We start from the raw sequence: 9,646 nt of genomic DNA on the forward strand, positions 1-9,646 counted from the left end.
AAATCAGATTGGACCTGTCGGAAATTATCTGTTTGACCCATCTATCTGAGGGGGAATTGCATGGTGTGTACCAGGCTTTACACTATGTATTAGATTTTGGCCCCTTCCATATTTGAGTTTGATACCCCTGATCTGGAGGTAAGTTCATACTTCATAGGTAAGTGGCTAACTTTATCCTGCTACCTCTGCAATTGATGGTACAACCCCCCCCCCCCCCCGCACCCTCTGTGCCGTGCAGGATGTGACCCCCATTATATGTATAGTGACGTCATGTCAGACATGTGCCCAGGAGGATGGCATAAATGGTAATACAATGATCTGAGTGAGAAGCAAGAGTCTGAAGATGGACCTCCCACCCCAGAAGCAGGTAACGGAACAGTATGATTAGTCATACTATAGGGAAACGTGGCGGGGGGGGGGGAGGTAGGGGAGGTATTACAGCTGCCCAAAATCCCCCCTCAGACCAGGGCTGGTGCAGTGTCTGGGTAGAGGCACAAGTTAAGACATGGAGCAGCAGCGTGTGTACAGAGCATGGAGCAGCAGAGTGTGTACACAGAATTGAGCAGCAGTGTGTGTACAAAGCATGGAGCAGCAGTGTGTGTAAAGAGCAGCGTGTGTACAGAGCACGGAGCAGCAGCGTGTGTACAGGGCATGGCGCAGCAGCGTGTGTACAGGGCATGGAGCAGCAGCGTGTGTACAGGGCATGGAGCAGCAGCGTGTGTACAGGGCATGGAGCAGCAGCGTGTGTACAGGGCATGGAGCAGCAGCGAGTGTACAGGGCATGGAGCAGCAGCGTGTGTACAGGGCATGGAGCAGCAGCGTGTGCACAGAGCATGGAGCAGCAGCGTGTGTACAGGGCATGAAGCAGCAGCGTGTGCACAGAGCATGGAGCAGCAGCGTGTGTACAGGGCATGGAGCAGCAGCGTGTGTACAGAGCATGGAGCAGCAGCGTGTACAGAGCATGGAGCAGCAGCGTGTGTACAGAGCATGGAGCAGCAGCGTGTGTACAGGGCATGGAGCAGCAGCGTGTGCACAGAGCATGGAGCAGCAGCGTGTGTACAGGGCATGGAGCAGCAGCGTGTGTACAGGGCATGGAGCAGCAGCGTGTGTACAGAGCATAGAGCAGCACTGTGTGTACAGGGAATGGAGCAGCAGCGTGTGCACAGAGCATGGAGCAGCAGTGTGTGTACAGAGCATGGAGCAGCAGTGTGTGTACAGAGCATGGAGCAGCTCTGGAGAACTTAACAGAGTCAGGTATGAGCACAACCCTGTGCCCCTGCTGTGTGATTGCTTCACTTTCCCCTTCATTACCAATGTAGGTTGTCCTCATTATTATCTGTATCCACGCCTCTCCTCCTCCTGTTGTCAGTTGGACGGGAAATTGCATTATGTGTACCCAGCATGATGTCCTACCATATTATTATACTGTATTGTGTGAGGCTGAGGGAGACCTTTCAGGAATTACCACCCCCCCCCCCCCCCCTCTGTGCAGCTTCTCTGCTGCGATAGGTGTGTATGGCCGAGTCAAGTAAACAATGCACCACGCAGCCACGGACATTTGGGTGCTGCCTTAAAGAGACTCCGTAACAAAAATTGCATCCTGTTTTTTATCATCCTACAAGTTCCAAAAGCTATTCTAATGTGTTCTGGCTTACTGCAGCACTTTCTACTATCACAGTCTCTGTAATAAATCAACTTATCTCTCTCTTGTCAGACTTGTCAGCCTGTGTCTGGAAGGCTGCCAAGTTCTTCAGTGTTGTGGTTCTGCTATGAACTCCCCCTTCCAGGCCCCTCTATGCACACTCAAAAACTGCACTTTATTGTGGATATATTAAATAAAAAGGCACACACATGTATAATCAAAATATGTCAGGAGTTGGCCTGTCATAAATTGTGACAGGCTTTATACACAATAAGTGGTTTAGGGCTGCGGCTATCAGTCCCCGGTCTCCCTATATTCTATGAATAGCATATTTGATCATATTGGTCACACTCTTCTATACTCTGTGAGTGGTTATAACCATATCTCCTTAATATATGCTGGTTTCCTCACAGTGACTGGTCAAGGGTGTTTCCAATAAGTTTACTATACATTGGGTTTTATACCCTCTATGGTTGTGATACTATTAGCTCAATTTTTGACCATATTGGTTGCGCCATATTTTGCCCTCTGTGAGTGGTTATGACCATACTATTACTACACAACTGGGTCTCCTCACGGGTGCCTGATATTGGCGTTGCCAAGGCTCAAAATATAGGTTGTCTTAGGATTTATAAGCATGCCTAACCGAATGGTTTACTGATTTACCCTATATTGGGCTTTACACTTCTTGGTATCCAACCTGTGATCAGTTGAGTGTGACTAGCTTTTGATGGTTATTTGTGACCTGATCCACTTTTGGTAATATGCTATTCTAGTAGGGACCTTCTCCTACTGTCCCTGACAGTTGCAGCACATAGTATTGTCTTCTAACAATACACAATTTATGACAGGCCAACTCCTGACATATTTTGATTATACATGTGTGTGCCTTTTTATTTAATATATCCACAATAAAGTGCAGTTTTTGAGCAGCATATACTGGTTTTTGTTCTCTTCTTCTGGTCTTTCATAATTGTTACCAGTGCTGGTACCTGCATATAAGGCTACACCTCTTATTATTCATATTTGTTTTGTTTTTGCCCTCTATGCACACTGCCTGTGTGTTATTTAGATTAGAGCAGCTTCTCTCTTCTCTCTTATCTTTTACAAGCTGGATAAATCGTCCTCTGAGCTGGCTGGGCTTTCACATAGTGAGGAATTACAGACAAGGGCAAAGCTGTTTACAGGAAGAAAAGAGCAGCCTAAAACTTCAGTGCATGAGAGATGCAGGGGGAAAGAAACACACAAATGATCTCTTGAGATTTAAAAGGAAGGCTGTATACAGCCTGATTGTGTATGGATGTATTTTCTAAGTGTGGACATACTGTACATCAACCTACTTCCTGTTTTGGTGGCCATTTTGTTTGTTTATAAACAAACTTTTTAAAACTGTTTTTAACCACTTTTAATGCGGCGGGGAGCGGCGAAATTGTGACAGAGGGTAATAGGAGATGTCCCCTAACGCACTGGTATGTTTACTTTTGTGCGATTTTAACAATACAGATTCTCTTTAAAGTAAACACCTACCCTGCTCTCTGTTTCATCCATCACTGTTTAGCTTGCTTGTTTCAGCCCTGATAAAATCCCTCACTGAGTATTCAGTCTGGCTTTGCTCAGGAATCATTATAGCTGAGTCTGTCTTCTCTGAAGTCTTTTCAAGCCCAAGCCTGCCCCCTTTTGGCTCTGCATTCCTGTTCTGTATGTTTGCAGCATCACAGAGAGCTGTGATGAGATGGGAGGAGCTGCTGGTGCAGAGGAAGGAGCAATGCCTGTGTCTGCTAATGTAAGGGCATATTGAAAAATGTCTTCTTTTTTTTTCATAGAGGTTTTTAGAAACTAAATAATAAGCTTTTCTGATGAACTGTGTTTTGCATGGTGTTTTGGTAGAAAAAACAAAACACTAAAAACGGCACACCAGAGCGGCGAAAATACCAGGTATAGTATTTATTTAGTAAAATCTATCGGGGGATATGTTTATTTTGTGCCAAAGCGTTCATCTCTGGTTTCCTTTAGAGGAATCATCAGCCAAATTAAACAAAATCCGCTTTACGTACCGGGGCTTTCACCAGCCCCTTGCAGCCGATTGTCCCACGCCGCAGCTCCGCTCTCCACCGCCGGCCCGGGCTCCTCGCACGGTGCAGAGTCCGACTTTGAGGTCGTCCTTACTGCGCCTGCGTGAAGCGCTGTTGTCAATCATGGCCACGTTGTGCGCGGCTTACTGCGCAGGCGCAGAACTACTGCACACCTCCCCTGCGCAGTACGCCATGGACAACGTGGCCATGATTGACAGCGGCGGGGACCCCGGCCGGCGGCGGAGTGCGAAACTGTCAGCGCGGGTCAGTCGGCTGCAAGGGGCTGGAGAAAGCCCTAGGTGAGTAAATAGATTTTGTTTAATTTGGCTGATGATTCCTTTAACCTCCTTGCCGGTCCAATTCCCGCCGGCAAGGAGGAAGCGCAGCACTTTTTTTTTTTTTTTTTCAAATCATGTAGTGAGCCCAGGGCTCGCTACATGATAGCCGCTGAGCGGCGGCATCCCCCCACCCACTCCGATCGCCTCCGGCGATCAGAGTAAGCAGGAAATCCTGTTCAGAACGGGATTTCCTGCAGGGCTTCCCCGGTCGCCATGGAGACAGGGCGGGATGACGTCACCGTCGTCATGGACGTCGGGACGTCAGAGGGAATCCCGATCCACCCCTAAGCGCTGCCTGGCACTGATTGGCCAGGCTGCGCAGGGGTCGGCGCGGCGGGTAGCGGCGAATCGGCGGGTAGCGGCGGCGATTGCATACCCGTGTAGGAAAAAAAAATATGCAAATCGGCCCAGCGGGGCCTGAGAAATCCTCCTGCGCAGGTTACCCCAAGCTGAGCTCGGGATAACCGGCAAGGAGGTTAAGCTGTAATGTGAATTATGGATATAGCTGTTGTCAGTGAGACAATTGGGCGCCAGCAAAAGACAAAGCCCAAATTACGATAAAAACAGCGTAATTCGGGCAGCTGCTGGAAGCCGAAGTGCATCTTACCTCCACTGTACAGAGCCTTGGAGGGGGGATATTAATGAACACTGCTGGGAAATTCGCCACAGCAGGGTGAGATGTTTTTCAACTTCACCCTGCGCCCAAATTTCCTGGCAGGCTTTTTACATGCATGCGTATATATGACATCCACTGGTAGCCAGAGGGAAGCCCTACCATGCCTGTGGTGTTACCACTAAGCCTATCACCTATGCTAAATCAAATGACTACAAGGCAGCATGATAATGGATAGCACTCTTGCCTTACAGCGCTGCAGGTTCAAATCCCACCAGGGCACTATCTGCACAGAGTTTGTATGTTCTCTCTGTGGTTGTGGGTGTCGCCCTGACACTCCGGTTACCTCCCACATCCCCAAAAATACAGTTAAGTTAATTGGCTTCCCCCTAAATTGGACCTAGATGATAAACATAAGACTATGGTAGGATTAGATTGTGAGATCCTCTGAGGACAGTCAGTGACATGACTATGTACTCTGTAAAGTGCTGCAGAAGATGCTATATAAATCCCCCCCCCCACACACACACACACACACACACACACACACACACACACTCAGCACAAATAAAAATTCCATCATGATTGGTTAGTGCCACATTCGTGCCCATTTGTGCTGCAAAAATGAATATTTGTGCTGCTTTTCGATTTGAACATAGCATGAAACTGGTGTGGATGGGTGGTGCTGGGCATGCGCTCATTTGTGCTGCAAAAATAATCTTTCTATCTTTTATAGTTTTTGAGATAGTCACGTTTTTATAAAGGTCAAAAGTTCACTCAGCTTTTGCGATGTTGTAGGGGGCTGAGTGAACTTTTGACCTTTATAAAAACGTGGCTATCTCAAAAACTGTAAAAGATAGAAAGATTATTTTTGCAGCACAAATGAGCACATGCACAGCACTACCCACCCATACCAGTTTCATGTCTGTAGGTTGTTGTATGGGGGTTGGGTGATGATAAGGGTCGGACTGGGACACTGGGGGCCCACACATCCCATGATTGCGGTGAAAAAAGGGCGTGAGCATGCACCAGAAGGTGGGCGTGGTCATGATGTATTATGGACAGGGCCAAATGTACATGATCTTAGCAGCATTGCAATTCAGAGACACTGCTGCCCAGCAAAACTTTGCATATAGTCCCCTCCTTCAATATAAAGTAATGTCCTACTTTGCAATGGTTGCGACCGCAGAGGCTGCGACTGCATCGGGGCCCTTGGGCCAAAGGGGCCCCGAAGGGCCCTCCCTCAACTACAGTATTGCCTCTCTATTGGTCCTGTGCTCATAATAATCACTTCTATGGATACTTTGAATATTGGTGATCATTAACAAGCTGTTCCCCATCCCCTTCTTGCACCTCTGACACTGTAGTTGCCATTGGCAGGTTTTGGTGCGTCGTATCAATTGTTATGTATAGACAGGGCCGGCCCGCTCATGAGGCGGGGTGAGGCGGGTTCCTCAGGCGGCAGGAAGTGGAGGGGTAGAACCAGATGACGTGGCTGTGATAGCGAGGGGGGGGGAGCCAGAGCCGCGGTGAGGGCAGCCCGACCTCTCCCTCCCTCTCCCCGGGCCGCTCTCCATGCTCCCCCCTCGGACTGTAGGCAGCAAAGTTAGCGCGCAGGGAAGCGCCGCTCCCGCCCTGCTGGTCTCCTCTCTGCCTAGCCGGCTGATACACACGCGGCTGCTTCCTGTGTAAACAGGAAGCAGCCGCGTGTGTATCAGCAGCGGCTACATTGCTACATTGCCCTGCTGGTCTCCTCTCTGCCTAGCCAGCTGATACACACGCGGCTGCTTCCTGTGTAAACAGGAAGCAGCGTGTGTATCAGCAGCGGCTACATTGCAGAGAGGAGACCAGCAGGGCGGGAGCGGCGATCGGATCCAGGGAGGTGAGTAACAGCTGTGTACAGCAGCGCTTCCCTGCGCGCTAACTCTGCTGCCTACAGTCCGAGGGGGGAGCATGGAGAGCGGCCCGGGGAGAGGGAGGGAGAGGTCGGGCTGCCCTCACCGCGGCTCTGGCTCCCCCCTCCACCATTATGAGGGGCACCTACCTACTTAACCTATACTGGGCAAGCTACCTATCTATCCTATACTGGGGGGCACCTACCTAATCTAACCTATACTGGGGGAAGCTACCTAACTATCCTATACTGGGGGGCACCTACCTAATCTAACCTGTACTGGGGGCAGCTACCTATCTATCCTATACTGGGGGGCAATTACCTAATCTAACCTGTACTGGGGGCAGCTACCCATCTATCCTATACTGGGGGGCACCTACCTAATCTAACCTATACTGGGGGCCAGCTACCTATCTATCCTATACTGGGGGGCAGCTACCTATCTAGCCTATACTGGGGGGCAGCTACCTATCTAACCTATACTGGGGGGCAGCTACCTATCTAAGCTATACTGGGGGGCAGCTACCTATCTAACCTATACTGGGGGGCAGCTACCTATCTAACCTATACTGGGGGGCAGCTACCTATCTAACCTATACTGGGGGCAGCTACCTATCTATCCTATACTGGGGGGCACCTACCTAATCTAACCTGTACTGGGGGCAGCTACCTATCTATCCTATACTGGGGGGCACCTACCTAATCTAACCTGTACTGGGGGGCAGCTACCTATCTAACCTATACTGGGGGGCAGCTACCTATCTAACCTATACTGGGGGGCAGCTACCTGTCTAACCTATGCTGGGGGGTAGCTACCTGTCTAACCTATGCTGGGGGCAGCTACCTATCTAATCTATACTGGGGGCACCTACCTAATCTAACCTGTACTGGGGGCACCTACCTAATCTAACGTATACTGAAGGGCAGCGACCTAATCTAACCTATACTGGGGGGAAGCTACCTATCTAACCTATACTGGGGGCACTTATCTAACCTGTATTGGGGGCACCTACCTACCTAGCTAGCCTATACAGGTGGCAACTATACTGGCTACCTATACTGGGGGCACCTACCTAACTAACCTATACTGGGGGTACCTACCTATCTAACCTATGCTGGGGGCAACTATACTGGCTACCTATATTGGAGGCACCTACCTAGCTAACCTGTACTGGGGGCACCTACTTATCTAACTTATACCGGGGCGGGGGGGGGGGTGCCTGCCTATCTAACATATACTGGGGGCAACTATACTGGCTACCTATACTGGAGGCAACTACCTGGCTAACCTATACTGGGGGCGACTTTACTGGCTCACTGATGCCTGGCCACCTATACTCGGGGGGGACCTATAGCTGGCTACCTATACCAGGGGGGGGGGGAGGGCGCAATTTTTACACCCTCGCCCTGGGTGCATTTTAGCCTAGAAACTGCACTGTTGCCGCCGGCCTCCGAGTCCGACGACTCCGAGCTCTGCAGCCTCTCCTGTCTCCTCCAAGGCTGCACGCTGGTGACGCTGCCTAGTGCCTAAGCCTGCTGATTTGATGGCGGCGGCTGCCGCCCGCTCTGCTGCCCTGGCTGCGGCTGATTGTCATGGTCAGTCACTGAGCAGCGAGCGCCGCCGACGTGACCGTGACGATAATGATGATGATGATGGCTGCCGCCGGCCGCCGCTCACTGGCCCAGCGCGAGATCCCTCAGATCCGAGATGGAGCATGCCCGCCGCAGACCGCAGCCGTCTGTCCCATGCCAGTGCAGGATGCATGCTGGATGCGGATGCCCGCCCTTCGCCGCCGCCAGACCCGGAGGGAGACCCAATCCCTGGTGAGTCAGTCACTCACTTTGCTGCGTCACTCAGGCTTTCCTTCACGGACACGGTCGGTTGTGTGGGGAATGTAATGTTATGTAGAAATATTGGGGGGGGGGCGCATTTAGGATCTTTGCCTCAGGCAGCAGAAAGTACAGGACCGGCCCTGTGTATAGAGTGCTTGGGGGGCCCCATTGTAAAACTTGCATCGGGGCCCACAGCTCCTTAGCTACACCACTGCTCTCAGCATGAGTGATTACAGCACTGAGAAGAGAATTTTTGTGCTTCAGGCAGCAATCGGAGCTCTGTCAGACAAGGAGTGGGGGGCCCACCAGAGACCTGGAGGCGGGGCCCACCGAGGGAAAAAACTGTACTACTGTGGCCCAGTCCGACCCTGGTGATGATATTGTTTTGGAAATAATAATTGCTATTATCTTCAAAATGAAAGCAGCGCAAATATTAATTTTTGCAGCACAAATGGGCACAAACGTAGCACTAGCCAATCAGGATGGAATTTTGATTTGTGCTGATTGTAGGGGGTTCAACTTCACGGAGGGGGAGGGGTGCGCGCTCATGCACAATGACATGCTGCGGTGAGAGAGACCTAGAACCTGTTTTTAAACGGGCTTAGGTCTTCTAGTAATAATAATAATAATAATGAAAGACTTCCTACCATCTCCCATAACTACGACAATAAATGGGATTCTCATCAACTGGGGCTCCCAGGTTTATTCTTCACCTCAGTCCCATTGTGCCTAGAACAGGTCCTGTGCATAGTCATAGGAAAGGCCAACTTTATTACATATAATAAGAGTTGAGAGGCGTTTGTCCACTAGATGGCAATCACTGCTTTCCTTCATTTCTGACTAAATAGGTGGGAAATTGATCTGTACTTATGGTACCTGAGGCTTCCTTAAAGAGACACTGAAGCGAAAAAATAATGATATAGTGAATTGGTTGTGTACTATGAATAATTACTAGAAGATTAGCAGCAAAGAAAATATTCTCATACTTTTATTTTCAGGTATATAGTGTTTTTTCTAACATTGCATCATTCTATAATATGTGCAGATTACACAACACTCAGCATTCAAAATGAGTCTTTCAGAGCAGTCTGTGAAGTAATGACCTCTCCTCTAGCAGAGGAAAAGTAAATAGTCCAGGAACAGTTGAGATAATAAAAGTCAGATAACCGCCCTCTCCATGACTAACTTAGTCGTAGAGCTTAATGGCTTGTTTGCATAGAGATAACAACTGGAGTTTCTCAACTCTTCCTATAC

The sequence above is a fragment of the Hyperolius riggenbachi genome, chromosome 1 (genome assembly GCF_040937935.1).
Source record: "Hyperolius riggenbachi isolate aHypRig1 chromosome 1, aHypRig1.pri, whole genome shotgun sequence".
In the NCBI taxonomy this organism is placed as follows: domain Eukaryota; kingdom Metazoa; phylum Chordata; class Amphibia; order Anura; family Hyperoliidae; genus Hyperolius; species Hyperolius riggenbachi.